The following is a 13,074-nucleotide window of genomic DNA, read 5'->3' as shown; positions in this document are numbered from 1 at the left end:
TCACAACTGTGCCAAGTATTTACATGTTCTCTCTGAATGTGGCATCTACAGCAAGTGGTTTTGGTCGTGAAGCACACCATCTGTGTGATTACCCACCCCTTGCTAGAGTACTCTGAACTCAGCAGTTGTACAACAGATGCATTTAAATATACAGTATTCCTGCTCTCATAGTTCAGAATGGGTGTTAGAAACTGAGGGAAAACAACCAGCTTCCTTGAAAACTCAGACTCCATCTGACATTTTTCCAGACACCTTTTGTAACCATGCTCCATGCTATCCTGAAAGATAACAACATTATCATAATAGATTTACACATAGTTAAACCAGGTCAGCCTGACCCAGAACATCAGCAGCTGCTGTCATAATCATTAATGAGTCAGTTAATCCAGAAGGTGAAACCAGATCACTGTTTGGTTTTCATTCAAGTGAAGATCAGTGTAGTCATGGGAAAAACAAGGGTACAGGAGTCAGATTATAAGCAATCCAGTTAGATGAAAAAAAATAGTTTTACTATAATTCATTACTATGATGTATTAGTAGATGTGTCTTTGAAAAGACAACACTAGATGGTTTTTGAGGAACTTACACAATTAAGAATGAAGGATTGAATTCCATCCCCCTCTTTCATGTTTGTTTAAATACTGCACATGCATTCACCAAGGTGTTTTATTCAGGGATGAATTCATCCTAAATGCAGGACTGAGATCTAAAGTTGCATTTATCAGAATGTGTTCCTTAGTAAATGCTGTTGATCCCTTCTGAATCATGGCCTCTCTTGCCTCCAATTGATGCAGTAACATAATGTTCTTTCAGCTGGTCATACACCATGCTGAATGAGGGACGGATATTTCTTACATAAATAGCATAGGTTTTTTTTTTTCTTCATTTTTTCCTGTAGGCCCCTCTCCTGTTTTCCCCATAGTAGTGGTGTATGGGAGACAGGGATAGGGTCAACATTGAAAAACAGCACATGCCAGGAATGGACTGATATCAAGAATTTAAGAGGAGCTATGGATAAAAGATGTATTATGCACATTTATGCAATAAAAGCCTGAACAGTAAATTTAACATGGCCAGAAAATAAATTGTTATTAACATTTTCCTGCAAATTCTGGGTAAGACTTGCATTGTGGTCATCATCATTAGGCACATTAACAACCTTGGGAAGACTCATTGGGAACCAGTGTTCACAGGTGGCCTGATGGTTGAGGAAGCATTGTAAGTGATGTTGTAACCATCATTGTGTAAATAATAAATTTAGGAAACTGCAGAGGCAAGAAGAATTAAATTGTATCAATACAGACTCCAAAGAGCCTTAGTATTGTGAGTCATAACAGCACTGCTACTTTCTTCTCTCAGTGGAAAAAATAAGAAAAACACGAGTATTTTTGAACTCTAATTAGGTCAGAAACTGGCAGCAATTTCTGGAAATGGAGAATTAACTCTGCTAGCACAAAATGAGGAGTTGTCACCATAAAAAGAACATGACAAGATGTTTTTCGGACCTGAACAGGAAGAGATAGTGCCAGGACCCTATGAAGAATCTTCACCTGCCCCAAATGAGTGATAAACAAATACGTAAGTCCCTCTCCTCTGCCCGTTGTTTTAAATCTCCATCAATACATTACCTCACATGGGACTATGGATTCTGAATACAATTTTGATCAAAATAGTTGTATAGACAGAGACTCTGCACAAAAAGATTTGCCACCCAGGACTGCATATACCCCAGAGGTGGCCCTGGTCTGGAAAGCCAGATTAGGTCCTTTTAACTGTTTGATAATTAATAAGTAAAAACTGAAATAATATTTAGATAATGTAACACAATCAAATTTTATTTCAGAATTGTACTATGCAGAGAGGCTGTGTGAGATGAGTTAATGGTTGTGAAAGGAGTGATCATAGGCATGAGAATAGGCGGGAGGCAAATGCAACTGTCCTCATGAGGCTGACTCACATTCAAGTGAAGGAATTGAGGGTCCAAACCTGGCAGGAAATGAGATGGTCATGTCTTTAACAGAATTCGTGATGTCTGAAAGGGAAAGATGAGTTTTGAGGGGAAAGAAAATACGTTTGGAATTTTATATTTTAGAACATTGGTTATTTCATTTGAATTTTGAGAATAATGACAATGGTGGAATATCTGATGAAATTTTGGTTACACTGAAATCCAAAGGTCTTTTGCTATAATTTCTCAGAAACTGTAATTAAACCTTGTAGTAATTAGAAAGTGTATTTAGACATTCAGCAGACCTGCCTTTATCTAAGCATTTCCAAATTAGTTAAATTAGTTCCCAAAACAAGTAGGAGAGAAATGGTTTGGTTTTCTCTGTTTAGGGCTAACTTCATCCTTATCTATATATAGCACAAATTTGAGATCCAATAGAAGGCTACTGGTAAAAAGGTAACCATCAGTTTTGACTTATTTCTGCTGAGGAAAATACAATTTGAAATACATCACCAAATGATTATTCAGTAACGATCCTTGACTTCCATACTGCCCCCGAATGGAAACAGGCCCAATCAATATTAACACATGGGTACAGGAGCATTGCTAAGAGTGGAAGGGAGGTGTTTAGAGGTAGGGGTGTGTGTGTGTGTGTGTGATTAGCACAATGTCTCAGGCCCTCACCAGATGGAAAGTACCCACAGTGGCAAACAATTCAATATCAAGCAAGAATATGAGAGATAAAAATAATTATCAATGGTTATGAAAATTTGACTAATATTTATGTTATTGTAATAAAGGTCCCAGACAGTCTTGGTGACTAAGATTTTCATAGAATATTTGTTGTTTTTACCATGTTGCGAGTTTTCATACATCATGATTACTTTGGCAAAATTCGAAGTGCTGCATACTGAATGATGTGGTTCACAGCAGTGGCAGTAAAAGGACTCTACCTACAATCAAAGAGTCATACTGGGTTATTTTGGATTTAAAAAGATTTAGTAATAGGCTAACATTGGAATAAAATTAAAATTTAAAATTAATGTTTTTGAAGAATTTGTAATAACAATGATAAGTTGTTTTTTTGAAGTTTACAAAAACTTTCTCCCCAGCACTTTTCTTATTACATGTGTAAGATGAGTTAATGGGTGTGAAAGGAGTGATCACAGGCATGAGAATGGGTGGGAGACAAGTACAACTGTCCTTATGAGGGCTGACTCATAAACAAGTGAAGGAATTGAAAATATGGTTGATAAAGGTAATGTTTTGATGATGAGAAAAATTAAAGCACAGAGTTTAAGAAAATTTGATAAACTTAATTAAGCCAAAGGCAGAAAAAATAAGAACTAGAACTTCCAACCCCCTCTGTTCACTTTTCTCAATTTAAAATTTCATCTTTAGAAGGTGAGGTTTATCAGACATAAAATCCAAATCAATTAGATCTAAATGTTGGGAATCTTGAAAGGTTTAGTCATTCTACTGTTTAAGTTCTGTAATGACTAAGAACGTATCTTTTCCTTGTGTTCATCTTCATTGTTCCTATTTTACCCAGAGGGAAACATTCTTTGAGTAGGTTTATAGTAAGAATAGACAAACAATTTAAAACTCAGCTTGTTATACTAATGATTGACAGCTAACTATGTTGTATAATGGGAAGATGTGTTGGCTAGATAACAGAACTTATTATAGACCAGTACTCCCATTATCTAGTTAAGTGTTTTAGGAAAGACTTTCTTTATTCCCTCTCCCCGTCTCACCACTCTCCTTCCCTCTCCCTTCCTTCTTTTCCTTCTGTTCTTTAAGAATCCCACTGTTCTCACCTGAGGAAAGATTGAGGATAATAAGGCCTACCACATAACTAACTGAACCTCCATGTTAGAGAGCTGTTGGGACAATTATATGAGACATGTAAATAACTTTACCTCTTTTTTCCTGTCTCAGTAAATACTACCACAATCCTTCCAGGTCCTCATTAAAACCTTTGGAGTCATCCTGTTTTTTTTCTTCTCCCCCAAACCTATCCAACTACAAGTCCGTTAAGATGTACCCCATATTTACTTTCTCCTTCTCCCCTGCTACCATTCCATCGTAGGCCATCCAGAAAACTATAATCACCTCTAACTGGTTACCTTGCTTCTTCTCTTGTCCTCATTCAATTTATTCTCTATCTAGCAGCCAAAATGGGCTCTTAAAAACAAAAATAAAATCATGTAATTTCTCTGTTGAAAAGTCTCCAGCCATTTCCCATAACACTCAGAATAAAATGCAGATTACCTACCATGGCCTCTGAGGCAGGTTCAAGATGGCCACAGATTCTGTGACATTCCCAAAGAAAAGAGAAGTGTCTGACTTTCTTCCCTTTGAATGTGGGCTGGCCTTAATGCCTTGTATGATTAACCAAAAAGGGCAAAGTGGCAGGAGTGATGTTCTGAGACTTCCAGGAGAGGTCATAAGAAGGCGTGGAACTTGGATCAAGGCCTGCTCTGGGGGAAACCAGTCATCACATAAGTCTAACAGTACTTAGAGACAGCCACGAGACAGCCATGATGCCAACTTGTGAGAAGAGCACACCATGTGGAGAGGCCCTAGAATAGGAGATGCCATGTGAACAAAGAGCACCAAGGGAACAGACATTGAATGAAATCACCTAGTTTTGCAGCTTTAGCTGCCCCAGTAATACTACCTGCATCAGAGATAAATGTCCAGAAGAACTTTCCCATATCGCTGAACTCCAAATTGTGAGCAAAATAAGATGTTTGTTTTAAGCCACTAAGTTTGGAGATATGTCACAGAAATGGATAGCCCCATAGCCTCTCATGCCATAAAAGTGTAATTCTTTCCCATATCTTGGAGTTCATCCCCTTCCATTTTCCCCTTTGCTTGCTGCCCCTGAGCTGCTGTGGCTTCTCTGAACACGTCAAGCTTATTCCTGTGCCACCACCTTGACACGTGTCATAGTCTTTACCCAAATTCGGACCCCAGACCTTTTCATACTTGTGTCCTTGTCATGGAGCTGAAGTGTTAAGTATCAATGGGACTTTCCGATCACTCCATCTGAATTAGCCTCACCATGCCTACATCGTTCTACTTCCTCATTGTACTTTATTTTTCATAGCACTTATAATTCCCTGAAATGATTTTGTTCCTTTATTTATTTCCTACTAACCCTTTTGCAAATGCAAAGTAAACTTTTTGAGACCAGGGTCTTATCTGTGTTTTTCACAAATGCTATTTATAGTGCTATTTATATTCAGTGCTATTTATATTCAATATTTTTCAATGCATGCATGTAAAAGTGCTTCAAACCTAAACAAGTTTTATTATTATTGCACCACAAGAAACTATTGCAAAAAACCATTGAGAGCTGGAGAAATATTGACTAGAATCTGCTCAGACATGTTCTAATAAGATATACCAATAAGATGTAGAGAATTAAAAATATCCAACAACATAAAACTTTAAGTCCACTTGAGTCAATCATAACAGTACATTTTCATGTTAATATCTCCTTTAGAAAACTGACAGTTTGGTTGTACTATTTTTCTATTCTCCCTTGGCACATGGCTCAATCTTTAGTTTTTTTTTTTTCTTTTAACATCTGTCCTTTAATAACAATATTAAAAGTAAGGTGTTTAAGGGTTTAGCCATCCATAAAGTTATGGGACAAAGAGTCCATGAGACTGTTAAGTGTGTTAATCATTTAATATAGGAGGCACTGACCCCTTTCAAAGAAGGAAGAATAAACTCACAATCTGATTTATGTGAATTTTTGTTTTGCTTTACATTTTAACACCCAGTGACCACTTGGGGAGAAGGCTATCACCAATCAATAGTATTTAGGCTACTCAAGAGGAGAGATAACAGAGAGAGCCTAACATATTTGTAGAAAGAGCATCTCTACAAGGATTTAAGAGACAAAAAATTTTGATTCTGTTTCAATAAACTTATTGGTGTGATAAACTGTGTAATTGTCAGTATGTACCAGGAGAGCAAGTTTAATATATATTACAGTAGTACACATTTTAATATAGTCAGCCAGAGAAACTTACTGACTAGTAAGAAACTGAAATGTTAAAATGAAAATCCAGGCGTTGAGATTCCTAGAATCTCTGAAACCATCTTGCATCTCTCTCTCCATCTGCCTGTCAACGTGACTTTCTGAAATAACTAATCTCAAAGGAAGATTTTAGAAAAAAAATCATGTGGATGTGTTTTTTTTCCCCTAATAAATGCCAATCTTAGGCAGTGTTTTTGTCAGGAGTCTCTGTTCAAGCTTTAAAAGCCAAAAGAAAGATGAAAATGAATACACCAAAATGTAATTTAAAATGCAAATGAAGGATCTGCAGAAAAGCAGCAAAGGCTAATTGTAGTTTTTCTTCATGCTTGGCTCTGTAGACAAAATGTGTTGATGTTACCTTCCTCCTGCTGGGAATGCCCAGGCTGTAGCTGTATTGCCACACTCTGACCTCTCAGATTAAATACACTTGATCTTAAAAAAAACCCAAACCCCAGTCAGAAATCAGTAGGTACTTAACCCTGTATAGGAATAGGTGGAGAGGCAACCATATGTGACAGTGTGGTTGTTAACCTCTGAGGAATAGGATAGAATAGAAAATAGAATAGAATAGAATAGAATAGAATAGAATAGAATAGAATAGAATAGAATAGAATAGAATAGAATAGAATAGAATAGAATAGAAACAGTAGTTTCATATTATAAAGAAAGGGCAACTAATCTATATACTCCAAGGGCTCACGTAGTATAGATTTTTAAAAAATCGAGTCCTGAATCAAGGACACCATTTGTTTTTAAATGACCAAGGCTTCATAAATACTTTAGATTAAGTTGGAGTCAATTCTAAAATGTGCAGTTGTAGCTTCTTTCTTTTTTTTTTTTTCAATCCTGTCATACCTGGACACTATGTGCTCTACATTTTGTGGTGAGATTGGATAAATGCATTACTTGCAGCAAAACCTTGTTCACTCTTTTAAAATCTTAGAACTTGTCCAATTAAAAAAAAGCACAAAATAATTTGTAAATTCCAACTTTTACTTTGCTTTTTTTCTTTTCCTGGAATGGATGGATGTTATAATAAATATAAGCAACATTTTATCACAAATGTGAGTGGTCTTGCATATGTGCATTAAGACAGCCTACTCAAAGGTATTACATAGAGTCCTGGAGAAAGAATGGATTTACCAAATAAAATAACTGCTTGGAAAAGTTTAGGTCCAAAAATTATAATTTAGAAGTATTTTTAATAGCTCTGGGACTCAAGTGGGATCCATTTCTCCATTATATGTATTAATTAGGGCCACAGAACCTGTGGACAAAAGAGATTGTTTTCTAATTCTCATTCTTCACTATCAAAACTTTAACCACCGTTAATAGAGTTCTACTGGTTCTTCATGCTATTTCCTGCCCTCCAGTATGGGTAATACTGCATTAGAAAATGGTCAGATGGAAACAAGAAGGAGCCTATAAAGGGAAGAGTGTGGATAATTGTATGAACCACACCAGGACATAATGTGGTCTCAGATGTCTCCACATATGCCAAGATTGAGAGGCTGTTGGGATCCTAAGTTAGGGAGGACACAGAGATTCCCCTGTACAGCTTAAGACAGCACAAGGGCTTGGGACTCACAGCTATTGTATTATGTTGCTTTGGACCTATTTCTTCAATTTCTTCGTCTTCCAAGATTTACCATCTGTGTCTTATCCTGCCTGAGAGCCATGGCTCCTTTTAGTAACACATACTTGTACACGTTAAGAGGAAAGGAAGACTTCCTTGTTAAACTCTATCAATTACTCTGTTCAGGGAATCACATCCACCTGTTTGCATGTCTGATGTGGTGTGTTTGAGGGTTTGGCCAGCACATGAAGAAGAGGAAAAGGAGTTGAAGTTCGCTTCTGAACTTTGTGGGACATAGTTTAACCACATGAAGAACAAGATTTAAAGCAAGTTTATAGGTCCAGTCTTAAAATACGCAAAACTGTATTAGGGTTCTTCATGCATAATTGGTTTATTTTCTCTGGGATTTCTTGCCTTTGATTCCAAAGTTTTGAACCCATTATTTTTTCTTTTGAGGAGGGGAGGAAGTGAACTCTGGTGTTTCCTTCTCAGAAGCCACATGACTGAGTTCACTGGTGTGAAAATAAAACCCTTTTATAACAACACTCAGAAATACATTGTTTTCTTCTAGTAATTATTTTTCCATGAATATTTTACTTTGTTTTATAAAATTAAGACTAGGGCTGTCCTTAACTGCCTCTGATGAACAGAATGAGGAGACATTCTAAACACATTTGTTTAGTTGTTTATTTACGATGTGTTATAAATATGATACATATGACATCAAATTGAAAAATAAAATCAGGGGAGGTAAGAGAAGTCCTAATGCAGAAGGATAACAGAAGGTTAATCAGAAAATGAATTTTTTATGAAAAGGAAAATTTTATGAAATGAATGAAATGAATTTTATGAAAATGAAAATTTTATGAAAATGCTCATAAAAATCCCACTTCAGTCCTCTAGTTAATCTTTGGTTGTCAGTGTTGCTTTACATTGACAGTTCTCACCTTTCTCAATTGCTTGAATGTTCCCTTCCCACCCGAACGAAAGGCTCATTTCCTACTTTTCTCAGATAGCCAGTTGTTATTTCTAATGTGAACCTGGCAGTCTGAATAACAACAAAGATACCTTATTTTAAAGTCTACAATTATTGGCTACAAAATATCCAAATATCCTTTTCTGTATCACTAGCTCAGGACAAAGTCTATCCAAAATAAGTAATGAATCTAAGATATTAAGATATTATTTGATTTAGCCTCTACATGATTGTCAAATGTGTTTTAGTATGTATGTTTCTCTGAATTCTTCCTTCCTTAGGACCCTCACATTAAAGTATTTTATTTATGATAATCTTTCCCTTATGCACCTCCATAGAATGATTTTAATAACTGTATTAACACATTATTTTCCTTAATGATTGCAAACACTATAGTATTACTATGCATTAGGCACTATGGTAAATACTAATTGTTAACCCATTTATACTTTAACAACCCTGGATTATAAATACTATGACTGTCTACATTTTACAAATTAGGAAACTGAGGCACAGAGGAATTGATTAGCTGAACAAAGACAACACAGCCAGTAAGCTTGGAATTGCAATTCAAAAGCAGCCGGTGTGGGTCCAGAATTAATGTTATTAACCACATTGATGTGCTTTTTTCCTATAATAATTACTAAAACTTGTGTGTTTATCATCAACAGTGTAATGGAAGAGTAAAGTAATATATCTCCACTATTATTATAGTAGTGGTATTATTGGTAGTGTAGCACTTACTCTACCTAGTATCTACGTGATGCCTTGAAATTGAGGTGCCAAGGAAAACAGATTATTTTCAGCCACTGGGAAATTTGTATAGGGTTACGTGGCTATGCAGTGTGTTTTAGATTCCTAGATCTGAAGAAATAACTCTGTGTCAAAGGTGGTTTGCACAGATTTCTGGATCATTATGAGGAGCCCTGTGGGAGCACAGCATCTGTAGTGGGGTCCAGCTCTGGATTTAGTTACATGACTTTGGGCGAGTTGTCTGATCTCTATAAAACTCTGATTCTTTCTTTATAAAAAATCAGATAATTATGATCCCTCAGGATGCTGGGAGGTGATATTAAAAACTGACAACTGTCATGTGCTGTATCAATAAAAGTTTTGCTAGAGTTTTAGCAGAGAAAAATAATTGTAGACTTGAATCACCACTTTGCATATAACAGTTAAGGCAAGTAGAAGTCAAAGGAATCTGCACTGTAGAGGTTTCCACATTGTAAGTAGGCATATCCAATGTGTGTCATTCTTGTATGGACCAAATGGCAATAGTTTATTAGCAGTGAATGTGCTATTGATTATATTAACAGATGCATTAGATTTTTATAATGCAGACTTAAAAAATAAAACATATGACCGAGATTGATAGTTCCTACTTCAGTATCCATTTTCCTGTCTTGCCTTAGTAACAAACCTGGCACATTGTGGCCTAGAAATTAAAAATGTACAAACAAACGACATTACCCTTCTTTCTTTGCAACTAGGTATCCCTATGTGACTAAGTTTTGGAAAATATAATGTAAGTGGAAATATTTGGTTGAAATTATGGGAAGATTGTTGAAAGGGAACCAAGTCAGTAGGGAAGATTTTTTTTTATCCCTTTATATTTACTCCCTCTGTTGCCATGACTGTGGATATGATGTTTGGAACTCCAGCATGAGCTTCATGGGCTATGAAACAAAAGTGAAAGACAGCTTTCTTTTCCATCTTGCAAGATGGCAGATGAAAAAGTTGATAAGCTGGATACTAAGGAGGAAAAACCTGATGCCAAGAAGGCTGATGCCAGTGGTAACATTAAAAAGGTTAACCTTCAGGCTAAAATGTCCAAGAAGAGGAAGGCCCACTGCAGCCAAGGTCCTGTTCTCATCAGAGGAATTGGCAGATATTTTTGGTCTGCCATGTATTCCCAAAAGGCCATGAACAAGAAGTACTCAACTGCTAAATACAGAATTGAAAGATTCTTGCAACTGTTACAAAACCAGTTGATGGTGACAAGAATGGTGGTAACCCGGTGGTTAAACTTTGCATAATGTGTAGCTATGATCCTATTGAAGATGTGCCTTCAAAGCCGTTGAGCCACAGCAAGAAACCCTTCAATCGGCATGTGAGAAAACTATAGGCTAGCATCTTTCCTGGGACCATTCTGATCATCCTCACTGAATGCCACAGAGGCAAGCAGGTGGTTTTTCTGAAGCAGCTGGGCAATGGCTTGCAACTTGTGACTGGAATACTGGTCCTCAATCTAGTTCCTCTATGAAGAACACACCAAAAATCTGTCATTGGCACTTCCTCAAAAATTGATATCAGCAGTGTGAAAATCCCAAAACATCTCACTGATGTATACTTCAAGAAAAAGCAGCTGTGGAAACACAGACACTAGGAAGGTGAGATTTTTGACCAAGAAAATGAGAAATACAAGACTATAGAGCAGTGCAAGGCTGATCAGAGAGCTGTGGACTCACAAACTTTACCAAAAATCAAAGCGAGCTGTCAGCTCCAGGGCTACCTGTGATCTGTTTGCCCCAATGAATGGAGTTTATCCTCAAATATTGGTGCTGTAAATTTCTTACAAAGAACCTAATTAAATAACCAATATATTTTTTTAAGTAGAAGATGGGATTTATAACAATGGAGCAAAATTATAGCAGCCAGAATTCTTGATGATATCATGGGTTCCTTGTATCAGTTATGGGCTATTTCAAGATTTCTTTTATGATAAGAATATTAAAAGAAAAAAAACTAAAGACATTTAAATAACTGGTATTTTGATATCAATTACCAAATCAGTCTTAACTTGCATACCATATTACTAATCTTCAATTAAATTAAGTAAAAATTTTTATATAGTTATTGAGTGTACATCAGCTTGTGAAAATACATTGTTATTGAGTTTTGATTGAATCTAAGGTCTGACTATCCTGAAGTAGCAAAGGAATCTTAAAGTTATTAAATATATGTACTTAAGTTAAAAAGGCATTTTTCTGCATTAGATCACTGAATTCAGAAAATTTATATATAGAATCAGACTTGAAGCTGTAATAATATCTACTATTTATAACCAACACTTTGGTTTTAGTAAAATAACATTATGTTAAATTAAGTTGATAACTTTATTATATTCATAGTTTTGACTACATCTATTTTATTATCAATGTTGTTTATCTCTAAGCATAAGAAGTTTTTATTTAATATGAAAAGGAGCTTCCATGATTATTATTTTCTTTTAGAAGGGAAGAATAATTTTTTCAAGTTTGAAAAATAACACTTCTGAGTATGACAAAAATTATATTACTATATTAGCTATAAATTAATCTGAAGACAATAGATAGAATTGATAGAGAACAGAGAATTCAGCTACAACAGTTTTTGCTGAAGTATCCCTGTCCTGAATCCGTCTCCCTGTCCTAAATCCAGAAGGTTTTTTTCCTGACTTACTAAGAAATTTATATCGTCACTTTATTTAAGCAAAACAAACTCTAGGATTGTCTGAGAAATATCTCCATCATTGTAATAGTAACTTTAAAAATTAGCCCCTTTATCTTCATCCAACTGTCTTTCTCTTCCAACTATATCTGGCCTGTTCCAGACTATATTCTCTCTTGTATTTACTTTTAATTCAGTCTTGAGGTCTCCTCTGGAGAGTGGCTATAAGCTCTAGCCTTGCCCTGATGGGGTTCCAGGGGTGACCATAGTTGATGTTTACAATATGGCTTTCACAGGATTCTTCTTTATCCTGGCGGATGGCCTAACACCTAAGTATCTGACCTGTGACCAGGCATCCCTCTCCTGGGAAACTTGTTTATGCCATCGGATGCACTGTGGTTCTTCTCTAATCTGTGCCCAGTTTATCCCTACCAAGACAGCCACCTTCCAGAACAGCACTGATCAGAAGGAGAGTTAGGTTCAGATGTATTAGTCAGGTGAGACAGAGGTGGCAGCACAACAAACACATAAAATAACAGAAGAAATTTTTACTACTTACCAATCTTAGAGAAAAGAGGGCAATACGTCTTGCAGGACCAGTGGGGTCTGGGACACACATGCTCAACTAGCAGGTGGGGAGCAAGAGAGAGAGGAGGGACCAGAGGACCAAAGCCTTTATTGGGGTTCAGAGTGTTACCCAAACAGGTTTCCCAGGGCAAGTTCTAATTGGTGGGTTTAAAGCAAGCAGGCATGTGTTCCAGGACGTCATGCTATGACTGAGAAGTGGTCAGTGTGACATATCTGAACAGAATGGGAGGTCTGTGGGGACAGTCAAGTAGGTTGGACCTAGCTGTCCCATGTGGAAAGGGTCACCAGGAAGTTGTTGTTGCACAAGGCAAACATCTGGATCAATCACATTGAGAAACTGGTAGGAGGCAGAGAATTGGAAACTGTCAAGAGTGACTATGCCCTGTTTCTGTATAAGAAAGTCCAACTTATACTTAAAATGAATACGGAGGCAATATAAAATTATAAGAATTCACTAGATCCTGAATTCCAGAGCCATTTTTTTCTGGTAAGAAACAAGC

General features: G+C 36.4%; 1 long non-coding RNA gene and 1 pseudogene across 1 annotated transcript; one reads left to right on the top strand and one right to left on the bottom strand.

The window, feature by feature from the left end:
- Window positions 1–1,785: 1,785 nt before the first annotated feature.
- Window positions 1,786–4,296, bottom strand: LOC104006150 (uncharacterized). The gene is made up of 3 exons (XR_679735.5): window positions 4,227–4,296; window positions 2,802–2,901; window positions 1,786–2,032 (listed from the first exon to the last, which is right to left on the bottom strand). It is a non-coding gene; the product is annotated as an uncharacterized LOC104006150 (long non-coding RNA).
- Window positions 4,297–7,187: 2,891 nt separating this feature from the next.
- On the top strand, window positions 7,188–11,248 carry LOC107974362 (large ribosomal subunit protein eL6-like; annotated as a pseudogene).
- The last annotated feature ends 1,826 nt before the right edge of the window (window positions 11,249–13,074 follow it).

Source organism: Pan troglodytes, chromosome 3, assembly GCF_028858775.2.
Source record: "Pan troglodytes isolate AG18354 chromosome 3, NHGRI_mPanTro3-v2.0_pri, whole genome shotgun sequence".
Taxonomy (NCBI): Eukaryota; Metazoa; Chordata; class Mammalia; order Primates; family Hominidae; genus Pan; species Pan troglodytes.
Note: the sequence above shows the minus strand (reverse complement) of the source record. Positions and strands in the feature narration are given on the sequence as shown.